General features: G+C 38.5%; 1 protein-coding gene across 3 annotated transcripts in view; it reads right to left on the bottom strand.

The window, feature by feature from the left end:
* Positions 1-13,180, bottom strand: part of MEIS1 (Meis homeobox 1) — a 139,153-nt gene that overhangs the window by 46,331 nt on the left and 79,642 nt on the right. The window lies entirely within an intron of this gene.

Here is a 13,180-nt window from a genome sequence, read left to right on the forward strand (position 1 = left end):
TTTGAGATGGAATTTTGCTCTTGTTGCCCAGTCTGGAGTGCAATGGCACAATCTTGGCTATCCACAACCTCCACCTCCCAGGTTCAAGCAATTCTCCTGCCTCAGCCTCCCGAGTAGGTAAGATTACAGGCATACGCTACCACCCTCGGCTAATTTTGTACTTTTAATAGAGACAGGGTTTCTCCATGTTTGTCAGGCTGGTCTCGAACTCCCAACCTCAGGTGATCCGCCCACTTTGGCCTCCCAAAGTGCTGGGATTACAGGCATGAATCACCGAACCTGGTCTCTACTTCTTTTTATCATACCAGTCTAGCAATGTTTCCAATATGACTTATCACAATAACACCTTTATTTTTTAAATTTTATTTATTTATTCATTTTGAGACAAGGTCCTGCTCTGTTGCCCAGGCTGGAATGCAGTGGTGCAATCTTGGCTCACTGCAGTCTTGACTACCCTGGCTCAAGTGATCCTCCAACCTCCTCCCAAGTAGCTGGGACTACAGGTGTTAGCTACCACACACGGCCAATTTTTTAACTTTTTGTAGAGATGGGGTTTCACCATGTTGCCCAGCCTAGTCTTGAACCTCTGGGCTCAAGAGATCTTCCTGCCTTAGCCTCCCAAAGTGCTGAGACTACAGGCGACAACCACCACACCTGGCCACATTATCACCTTTACATGCTGATTTTCAAAACCCAGAGTCAGGCTGGACCATGCCTGATTTGTCATGAGCAAGGAAGATAGTTAAGCAATTATTGTCTAAGTTCAGTCAGCACAAGAAGGTAAACAGGACACTTCAAGGCAGCAAAACTCTTTTTCTCTCCAACGAAAGGCACCTTCTCTTCCAATGACCAGATAATAACTTTAACCCTTCATTTTATTTTGATCATAAAAGCATGTCTCTGACATGCAAGTACATTTAACCTTGCTTCTCTCCTTGCCTTCCTATCTCTGGTAGTCAACAAACCAACATTTTGACTGTATTTAAATTATTTATCTTGAAGTTAGTAATTAATTTTTAGAAATGAGAACAATGGGTGGGAAAACTAATATTCTGAGGGGCTACCAAATAAGGCCTGCCTTCTCATTCTCAGAGGCTAACACCTACCACTTAGGACATCAGTGTAGCTCTACAATTCCACATGCTATGACAGTCGGCCTGCGTGACATGTTACCCATGTTAGTTCAAATGTAAAATACAGCATTTGTAGCCCTGGAGATTAACTGAATTACAATGCCACATTTGACTGCTACTTTACAGATTTTTTCCAAAGGTTCTGAGCATCTACTCCTTAATTAAATTTAATTTGGTTTCCACATAGAGTGCTATTGAGCATATTCACTTTGCCATACACGTCAGCTCAAAATACATCATCTTCACCTTCCAACTACAGTGTTATGAAGATGTTTCCTTGTGGGATCATTCAAAACTGATTTATGGTGCTATTGCAACAACTAAGCAACTAATCTTCCAGTATAAATGTAACACATAAGAACAACCTAACTGAAACATATAAATTCCACGTACACTTAAAAATATTATTGTCAGTAATTTAATACAGGAGAACGTTTCTGAGCCTACAACCTTGCATGCAGAAGCCGTTTTTCAAGCATTAATACTTAAATGGGTCATAGATACCACATCTGTCATTCTGTCCTGAAGTCTATGAGGCAAAACCAAGACTATGCTGGCCTATTGATTTTTCTAGCATTTGCTTTAATTTACTTAACCATTGAGAAATCCATCAGTACATAAAGGGCAACTGTCCATTACTGCCTCATTTGCAGACATTCCTTCCCCTCGTTTTTGGTAAATATTTCCCTTAAATTGCTATGTGTTTACAGTGTAAAAACGAATTAGGAAAGTGCTCACACCTGTTTCTGTTCAGTAACTGCTGCACTGAGGTATATGTAACGTGCTTAAAGATAGAATAAATATCTAGACATTATTACATCTGTGTGCAAAGGGTGGTAAATTAGATCCTAATTACATTAACAGGGATTCTGCCTCCCAGCTTAAATTTTACATGAGCACTCTGCAAAAATCCAAAAGCTCTGCTGTGGTTTCTTTATGAGCTGGTGATTACAGCTACTTCCTATGCGGTCACTAAATATTCTGTTTACAAATAAATGAAGAAGCTTTGAGCCGACTTGCCAGAGTAATAATCTATTTTTTTCTCCCCCTCCCTCTTCCTAACAAACCCTTGCCACATATGCATGGCAACAGTCAGGAGCCCTGGCTTCATCTAATTACTCCGTCACATAATTTCACAAATTGCCTTGTCACTGGGGAGCCAAGTGCAAAACATGCTCACAGTGGGATTTCAGGCAGCAGCTCTCATTTACTACTCATTCCTTGTTCAATTAAACACGAAAACACCAGTTGTGCGAAAGAAGTAAAAAAAAAAAAAAAAAAAAAAAAAATGCCTGCCAATGAGCCAGACATGTATATCTCTTATCTACCATTTCATCCAATACATTGCCGGCAACAGGCATCTCCAACAGGAGGATCCCCTCATCTGGCCCACTCTTGTCTCAATGGAGCTTCCATGATAGAACCATAATCAAAAGGCTAAGAGCAAACGGGCTTCTCTAAAAAGCAAACTTCCTCATCTATCATAGGAAACATGGGCACGTAGGAACAGATTTGATATTCTCAAACCCGCCCATGCTTTACCCTTTTCTGCTCTATGAAATGCCTGCCATGATCCTCACGTAAGAACCTGTATTTATATTAGATGAATGATGCTAAGCCCTTTGAAGGTATAAACAGCATGCCATATTTCTATTCTGGCTAGAAAGAAGGAACCAGATTCTGCTAATCTTTAAAAGTTCTCCAACAGAAAGATCATCAATCAAGTTTGTACAGTATTAGGCGTTCTCCTTTTAAGTATTAATGCCTTGCATGTTTCTGAAACACATCAAGATAAATGCTCACCCATCGCATTACGGATGTGGGTGGAAGAAAAATATTGTATGATGGGTGACATTACTAGAGGGAGTGAACCTGAGGTTACACTCCTGGAAGCTGACATTTTTATATCAACAACTAAACACAGCCACTGGTAATTAAAGGTACTGCTTTGCAGCTCAGGAGCCAGCGGGGTCAGGTACCGTTTTACATCACAAGCCAGTCCTTTCTGCATGTAGATTTGCCAGCATTATCTGCACAGGGAGAAGGAGACATTAGCAGCAGCTGTCTCTCTGCTTTTACACTGAAAATTCTATTCATACAGACAGGTGGAGTAATTTAAAAGCCAATGTGGTACAATTTCGATGTGACTAATGTCACTGCCTACTAAAATGCCACCATTACCACTGTTTATGGAAACATTACTAAAATTACATTTTATTCATAAGAATTTTAGGATTCTGGTTATTACTAGCTTTAAAATGATCAGACCTCGATGTCATACCCCAGAGTGGCAGCTTAATTCTCCTGGGTGTAGCAGCCTTCTTTGCTGAGAAACGACAGTTGGATCGTAGTTTTAAGAGTAATCGGGGCTGCATAAGCAGTTTCCTGTATCTCCATAAAGCAAATTAAAGACATAGCTCTTTGGAAACCTGGCCACGTGACAAGCAAAAAAATCTTCAAGGAGCTAAATTCTGTGTTAGAAGGTTTAGTTAGGATTTGCATGAGGAAAGATTCTTCGTCCCCAAAGCACTATCAGACATTGTTAGTAATAGACATGGGTAGAGATTTACATATTTCTCTAAGGAAAGAGGAGCAGTTAAACAATGTTTAAAATCTGAAATTCAAAAAATGCACAAATTATTATGATTGTCACAAAATATCAACAGCTGTAGCTTTCTTTGCCCTTTTTATGGGAGGATATTTATAGAAAAAGATTCCAGAAACAGAAGGACCATCCTTGACCCTTAGTTACTAAAAACCATCAGGTTGCATTATGAAGTTTTATGCCAAGCCCTCTGGCTCATATTTTTATTGTTTAAAAATACTAATTAGCTAACTTGTGGAATGAGATTATAATTATACCTTTGAACTTCCACAATTCAATTTGATTTGCTGTGTGTTTGAGAGGCAGCGTGGTGGAAAGCACATGGAAATTCAAGTCAGGAGATCCTGGTTCAAGCTCAGCCAGTTTGTCGCTTTTGATCTTGAGAAAAATCATTAACTGGCTGGGTGCGGTGGCTCACGCCTATAGTTCCAAGCACTTTGGGAGGCTGAGGTGGGCGAATCATGAGATCAATAGATTGAGACCATCCTGGCCAACTTAGTGAAACCCCGTCTGTAATAAAAATACAAACAATAGCTGGGCGTGGTGGCATGCACCTGTAGTCCCAGCTACTTAGGAGGCTGAGGCAGGAGAATTGCTTGAACCTGGGTTGTTACAGTGAGCCAAGATGGCACCACTGCATTCCAGCCTGGCAACAGAGCAAGACTCCGTCTCAAAAAAAAAAAAAAAAAAAAAAAAAAGAAAGAAAGAAAGAAAGAAAAGTACAAAAAAGAAAAATCATTAACTTCTCTAAACTTCATTTTTGTCATCCTGCTCACCTCACAGGAATGTCTTATGAATCCACTGTACAGGAAAATATTAAACAATGAAGTACCACACACTTACATATTAAATTTTCATTTAGCATTATGATCAGTTTTTTTCTTTCAGCTGTTAAAAGGATGGAATAATCCAATGTCAAAAAACCCAAGCAATTAATAGCTGAATTTAAAAAAATATAATAAAAGTCACATTTTGCAGACAGAAATTATTTTATTTTCCTCAACGAATTCATTTTTGTGAAGTTCTTCCCTCTTGAAGTTAGCAAACTGGATTTTCTTTAAATAATAGATAAGAATTTTTTCTAAAATTCTATAAACTGCAACAGAAATGACCTTGATCTTTCATAGGATGAGTGTTCATGTTAACAAACTGTACCTGCTGGTCTCTTGACATCCCAAAAACTTCCCAGGGTACCAAATCTTCAGGGAAATCTGTGCCATGGGGCAAATGAGAGCACTTGGGTAATTACAAAGGTAATTGTGGAAACAGATAAAAACTGACCATAGATTATTAAGAACTGAAATGCACAGACAGCTACAAGGTCAAGTTTATATATATATATATATATCACTCCATTTTTTTTTAAAAAGAGATCATGCCAACAGGACATTCAAATTCACCAAGAACTCTATTTCAGAATATTTCTAAAAACATAAAATGATGTCTGGCCAGGCATGGTGGCTCATGCCTGTAATCCCATTACTTTGAGAGGCTGAGGCAGGCGGATCATGAGGCCAGGAGTTCAAGACCAGCCTGACCAACATGGTGAAACCCAGTTTCTACTAAAAATACAAAAATTAGCCGGGCGTGGTGCTGCATGCCTGTAATCCCAGCTGCTCAGGAGGCAGGAGAATCACTTGAGCCCAGGAGGCAGAGGTTGCAGTGAGCCTAGATCATACCACTGCACTCCAGCCTGGGAGACAGAACAATACCCTTGTCTCAAAAACAAAAAACAAAAAGCAAAAAACAAAAACCAAGTTATTTCTTTCTCAACTAATTTAGGATGTTGGCCTTCATAACATCAAGTTATTTAAGGTCTACCTTTTCTTTAGATAGAGGAATGCATTTCATCTTTGGACCCATGCTCATTGGGCTATAATTTGCTAAGTGAAGGCATTTTGCAATGGCAAGAAAAAACAAGTCCTTAAAATGTTAGAAGCTTGCATAGCATAACCCTTCCAGCTACTCTTTTGCTTCTGGAGGCTCTTCACTGGCCCACCAAGAAAAAGATGCCTTATCTGAGTTCTTGAGCGCACTCTCCGGCTCTTGACGCACTGAAGTGAGTATCAAGTCCACGGCTGCTAGCCAAGCTTACCACACTCCAGACTCTGCACAGGGAAGGACGAGCCATACTGAAATGAAAGCACTCGCACATCAGGAGCGATCATTTTGATGTGCATCTACACAATCCCTATCATTACTGCCTGGAGCATCAATCAAATATTTTTTTTGCTGTCACATGGCTTTCAATCCATCAAAAGTAAGCTTGGGTCATGGCCCAGAGTGTTTTGTGAGCTGAGCAACAGACCATTGCAATGTGGTCTCCACTACTTGGTTGTCCTCTGACATAGACCTACATCAGCAGGAGGAGGGAAAATTAGGGTGCTGGACATGGCTACTTAGGGGATTAAAATATGTAAAATGGATCCATTTCCCTACTAAAATTCATAGATGGCAGGGGTAGGGATATACATGAGCAGATAGTCATACATTTCAGCACGGGAGACAGATATGATGTGGATGTTCCCAGTTAAGTCCTAGGATCCTAAATCCCATGACCTGTAGATTTACTTCTACTGGCAAAATCACCAACCAACCAAAACAAAACAATCCAAAGCACTAGAATCTTTTATAAAATAAATCCATCTGGTTTTCCCTCTGCCAGACCTTCATATTTTAAGGCAAGGTATCTTCAGTAGGAATCTTAAACATTGAGAAAGAAACAATGAAACCTGTATAAAATTCCTAGGGGTTGGATTGAGTTAGTTAAAAATATATACGCACACTCACATGTATTCGTGTGGTACTCCAATTTTAATATGGAAGATAAATTGATTGCATGTTCACTGACCAAGTTTGATATTTTATCTTTAAAAATATATCATCACTAATTAAAATAAAAAGAAGACATGATATTGATACATGCTTTGAAGCATAAATGGCTGGCTAGTGTTTAAACAGTTATGTGCATCAGTAACAACTTAACAAATTGTAAAAAGTCCATGGGCACTTTTGTTTTACACATAATCCTTTATTTAATCAGCCCAATTAAAAATATATCAGAAGACCAAACTATGGTGTATTTTTATCTGAACCTTGGAAACCAAAGAAAAAATTTAGAATTATCTGACAAATTGCCAGCCAGACTCTACAAAAGTCTCTTATAATGAAACAACCACTGCACACAAAAATCTCACTCACATCCTGAAAGTAACATAGAGTCTCAGACAGACCTCGTTTGCTCAGAAAGGCTACATACCTGGATAAATAGGCAATTTTAAAGTTGGACTTTTGATTTTACTTTCGATTGTTTTCCCCCATGCCTCCTCATCAACTGACTGTAATTACCCCAGGTCAGAGGTGCATAGCTATGAGTGGGGAAGAAAGGCCCAGGAAAGGGGAAGGAGGTACAGAGAAGGCTGGGAGAGAGCTTTGCCAGGTCACTAATGGCCTCTGGGGCAGCAACGTGGAGAACAGGCTGATGCTTCTCCTTTGATCTTCTAATTCACAATGATCATTAGTATTAACTCCGATTCTTCTGGGTGAAGAATTCCAGCTGTAGCCTTTTCAGTTTACCTGACCTAAGAAAATTCATCACCCATCCCATTAGGATTTCAATAACCAGCTAAGAAAAAGAAAAAGGCAGTTGCCCCAGAATCTGGAAACCACCCGCTTCATTATTAAAACAGAGTTTATATGATGTATATCACAGAAGAATTAGGGCATTCCAATATTCCCCTCGAGTAATTAAATAATCGACTCCATTTTCCTCCCCAGACCGATGATTCCCACTTGAATGAAAAATAGTCAGGGTCCTTATCTAGTCAAAGTAGAAATACGCTATCTTCAAAGTAGCAGAGATCTTTTAAAATTATGATAAAGGATTTTGTTATCCAAGCCTGGGATAGTTTCAGCAAAGCCTAGCTTTGGTCAGAGGTGAAGGTGAATGGCAGTTATGTGTAAGGGAAAAAGTAAAAACTATGAAAATATTCTTCTTAGGTATGTAAGAGAGCTAATTTCTGATAGGGTACATGGACATCTGAAAGGAAAAAGGTCTTCTCACATCTTTATATTAGTTTTCAAGGCTCTTAATTTAATGATCTGTCTGCAGATAACACATAGTGAAGAAGGAATCAAAGTTCCCTGCTATCTCTATAAACCACTTCCCTTGGCTCAGGCACATGATAATTAAGGTAGATTAGGATTAGGTTGAAGAAGAAACTGCCTTTCTCAAATACTTTGTATTACCCTGATGAACAGTTCAGGCAAGAATGTGAGAATACAGTTGCCCTGCCCCACCACCTTCTCAGGACTCCCCCTACGTCTTTGTTGAAGGATGCTGGCTTGTAAGGCTTGAAAGGAATATTCACTGTTAAAACTGGCAGCATACAGAGGTGGGCAATAGAAAGAGAAATAGAAATGGGAGGAGAGGAGAAAATTTCATCTGCCACCTGCCCATGTGCCTACCTATGAGTTCTTCTGTCTGCCTTTCAACTTTTTGCTAACTTCAATCAATGGAAAGGATTATCCAGATACCAATTAGGTGTACTTTTTCACTGTAATAATTCATAATGTTTAGAGAATAATTATTCCAAAATGGCAAGGAGAGATATGACACTAAGATGACTCCAACAGATCTTGTTACTAAAAGCGAAACCGATGAAACAACATCTGTCTCTTCTAGAGCATTCAATTCCCAATTCAATTCCATTTACTCCGTCCTTAGAGTGGCGGACCCGCAGGGCACTTTTCATCTAATAGTGTTTCTATGGAAACGCTATTCTCAACCTGGAAGATTCTACAACCTCTCACATTTGCTTTATCCACAATGAGAGGAAAGTCTTATAAATCAGAAATCAAGACATACATTTGGCCACACACACGCAAAAATTTTGCAGGCTAGAAGTGCACACACACACACACACAAACAAGAAAGAAAATCAAACAAGAACACTTGGCACATAAGCGTGTCTAACTTAGAAGCAAAGTTTCTCTCTATAGTAAGGCTTAGCCAAATGGGATCCTCAGGATGGTGAAAGAATGGGGAGGGAGTAGGAGAGAGTGTGAATGAAAATCATTTCACCGTCAGGATTGCCACCCGACTGGTCAATGCCGGGTATTGACCTGTGAATGCTTTCTTCACCTGAATCTGCAGGTATGCTTTCTGACTACCTCCCTTCTCCCTAACTTTCGGTATTCCTGGAGGCACAGAAGTTCCATGCAGAAAAATATAGTCACTGCGTATTTTAAATAAGAAGCACATTAACCGCTTTTCTGATTAGACTGCAATATGATATGGTAGGAAAAAAAACAAAAAAAACAAAAAAAACAAAACAAAAAAAAAGACTTGATTTTTTCCCTAAACGTGGCATTTACTCCTTTTCCTCATTTTCACTAAGCCCTTGGACACACATCTTTGTAACACTATGTAGCAAAAGAACTGATGATATGCAAAACACATCCAGCCTAAGCACTATGACATCACAGGCTATGTTTACAGTTGGAATAATGCCTTCAAGAAGGAAAAAGAAACCTTGATATGACATATGCCCCTGAACTGATTGTGAATACACAGTGACTCATATGCAAATATTAAGCACATTTTAATTGTTTGCAATAATTTATCTTCAGGCAAATGTAAGTATTCTTATTAATAAATGTCTTTATTTTCTTTCTAATTCTCTCTTATTATTTAAATCCTGTCAGTCATTCTTTTCAATTCCAGGGAATAGTTTCTTTTAAGAGACCCTCTCTACTTACCAACTCTGGCAAACGCTCAACTAAGTCTAAGCTGGGAATTTACCTCACTGAAATTTCCTCTTATCCCATAATCACCAAAGTTTAAAACTCGTTTCCTTTTTCTTTTATTGTTTTCATTATATACAAGTATGTCCAGTTTAGCTTGCTAGAGACTATGAGTCCAAGAATGAGGCTTTAGTTCCCTCTTTGGAGTAGTAAAATGTGCTACTGATTAAATCTACCTGTGGATAACTACAGACTGGCACATTTTTCTTCTCATGCAGCTGGGGTGCAAATCCAGAAAGGTTTTTTCTTTTTTTTCTTTTTTTTTTTTTTTAAATTCAGGACCTATTCTACTCCTCTAACACAGAAATGCTTTAAAGCCCTCTCAAGGGCAGATTTTTTTTCACTGAATAAACCCAATGAAAGGGTTGAGCCATTTATTTTAAAAAGAAATAGGAATTTGCTTTTAAATGGTATGGGAGGTTTTCAAATATGCCTTTTGGCATTTAAAAAAAGATTAGTTTACAATTTACTAATAAATTGGTATTCCCATTGTTTTAATTAGCCAGAATTTCAATGGTTCTTTTATATCTATCAAGATTTCAGAAAGGATTTTCTAGATAAGTTGCATTTATCATATAGCAATGATGTGATCATTTAAAATTTGTACAGATAATACCTAAAGACTTGTGCATCCCTGAAGACCTCTCAGAACTTGAAATAAAGTTACCAAAGAATTAGTACCAAGATGTCAGTAGTTACTTACATTTAGACAAACAACAACAAAACTCTCTTTAGATTCTATGGGAGTTTTCATAGAATTTATTAGAATTAGCTCCTTACTATAAATATTACCTAAGCAGTCCATGCATTCCTTTAAGAAGGATTACAAAACAAGGTAATGGGTGTTCCTTATTACTGGAGGTCTATTTGCTGTTGAAATTAGAGAAGACGGAAGGAATCTTTTTCACTGGGGGAAGGAAAAGATGAAAATTTTAAACATTATCTCCTAACTTTGCTCTTCAGATGATGTTATAAGAGCAATTCGATATTTACAGACCATTATTATTAATCAATATTTCCATATGAGAAGATGGCATTGGAGTGGGTAAAGGGGATAGAAGTTCCCAATGGAAACCACAAGGCAACACTTGTAAACATTCGTGGAAAGCCAGGAAAACATGGATGAATGGGCTTCCCCTTTCAGGGCAGTGGCACAGGCCAGCAAAGACCTCAAAACTGAAGACTATTATCCAGGCCTCAATAAATCAGGCAGTTCATAAATAATTTCTATTACAATTGCTCCAGTAATAAACACATAGTCCATATAAGCAAGGCAATGCATGTAAAATCATGCAGGCTGTTAGAAAGTTTATTTTGGTTTTGTTTGTTTTGTTTCAAGATAATGTAGCTCTCTGCAAGGGTCTTCATAAGGGTTCAACCTAGGAAAACAGGAAAACTAGTGGGTACATAAAATAACTTGCTTCTCTCTCTCTGGATTCTGTCTGAACCAATATATGATTATATTTTATTCAGGGGCACCTCAGCTTCAAGTAAAGCCAAAACTCCTCTGCAGACAGAGATGGGGCTGAAGAAATCTATTCATTGTTTCTGTTAGTCTAGGAAATAGGAATTGTTTGGTTGTGACTTCAGGGCCAACTTGATTTTATCCCACCACACCAACTCATTCCACAGAGCAAGTTAGCTGGTCAGCTCTGGAGATAAAATATCAGCATCACTGCACCTGGATCATTGTACTACACACCTTTGCCACTTCTTATCTAAATGTCGTATCATTCATTTTTCACTATATGCCCTCAAGACCTGAGTCCTCTTTGCCTCCAGTTCATTGGTGACTGATAATCTTCAATAGGAAACTTGCAGGAGTCAGATCTCAAAATATCCATCCACGTGTAACAGGTGTCAGATAAGTAATGGTGCCTGAATCGGAATTTAGGTAAACTTGATATGATGTTAAAATCCTAACAGCTAAAACAATGGAAATCTTCAACTGATTTCCAGCCTAGCCCAAGTTCTAAAGTTTACTCAAAAATTGTCAGTGTAGTGTAGTTACTGTTTGGAATTATGATAGGAAGAAGAGAAGAGAGGAAACATTTTTGTCGTTGTTGTTGTTGTTGTTGTTTTAGTTGCTCTCAGTTTTTATCTTATTCACTGATGCTGGAAAATCTGGATTAATTTATACCCTTGAGTATGATTAGAGACACAGCCTCTATCCAGAGGAGCACAACCAACATGGCCTTCAGACATCCCCCGAGTTTGTCTCTCTGCACCGGTAAAACTCACTGAGGAACACAGCTTTGAAAGTGGGCCCGGGTATGAAGGTAAACAGGCTCCGCACGTGTTAATGACAATGCAGGATTAACTTAAATATTTAAGGAATAAATGACCTTAGGAAAGCAAGCTAAGATAAAAATAGTAACATAAAATATTTCTTCCTGATAGTAAAAAACAACCCTCAAGAGTTTTTTTTTTTTTTTTTTTTTTTTTTTTTTTTTTTTTTTTTGAGACGGAGTTTCGCTCTTGTTACCCAGGCTGGAGTGCAATGGCGCGATCTCGGCTCACCGCAACCTCCGCCTCCTGGGTTCAGGCAATTCTCCTGCCTCAGCCTCCGGAGTAGCTGGGATTAGAGGCACGCGCCACCATGCTCAGCTAATTTTTTGCACCATTAGTAGAGACGGGGTTTCACCATGTTGACCAGGATGGTCTCGATCTCTTGACCTCGTGATCCACCCGCCTCGGCCTCCCAAAGTGCTGGGATTACAGGCTTGAGCCACCACGCCCGGCAAGAGTTTTTAACATTTTGTTCATCTATGTAACTTTGCTACAACCTGTCTAAATTCATCCTTTGTCTCTAATGTTGAAATTCCCCTTGTCAACAGTCTTGTCTTGTTGATTTTTAAAATATTATTTTATCCACAAATCTTCCTTGTGTCTTCTTCCTTAAATCAGTATGCACTTGCAAAAATATCCACCAAAATATTATTCTTATAAATAGTTTGAACATGAAATTCATTCAGGACAATAACCAAACAAAGCAAATCCCCCAGTGGCATAAAGCCCCAAGTCTCCAGTTTCTCACATCTCCAGGAGAATTCCTGCAGTGAAAACAGCAATACTCGCACAGACAATATAAACTGTTACTGTGCTTGAAAAGTCACAAGGGACTACACAGGAAGAGCTGACTCTATATTGCTGTTTTCCTTTACAGTTCTAAATACAGGGACAACTTTCACTGTGGAGCTCTGACTTACATGAATGTGTTGTAATGGAAGCCAGTGCATTCAAACTACTTAAAAGCAAATTATGTGATCATCTTGCCATTGCAACATGATTTAAATTTTTGTGGACCATTTGTTATAAAGGTCCACTAAAGCATCAGAAGATATTACGTCTCTCTCTAGGGTTTGTCTTACTTTCTTCTTAGTAGGAGATGGTTCTGAGCACGTAAGGGTCACACTTAGTAAATCAACATCATTAATATACATACTTAAAATCACAAGTGCACATGAACACCTAAAACTTTTAACTTATGAAAGTTAACAAAATCGCAATAGTGAATTTTAAATAAAATTTTTCATTTGGGGTATGTAGCTAAGAAATAAGTGCTAACACTTTTGCAAAAACTGTGGGAACACAGCGATTTATGAAATATTTCAAGTCCAGAGGGATTACTTTTTTC

This window comes from Saimiri boliviensis, chromosome 1, assembly GCF_048565385.1.
Source record: "Saimiri boliviensis isolate mSaiBol1 chromosome 1, mSaiBol1.pri, whole genome shotgun sequence".
NCBI lineage: Eukaryota > Metazoa > Chordata > Mammalia > Primates > Cebidae > Saimiri > Saimiri boliviensis.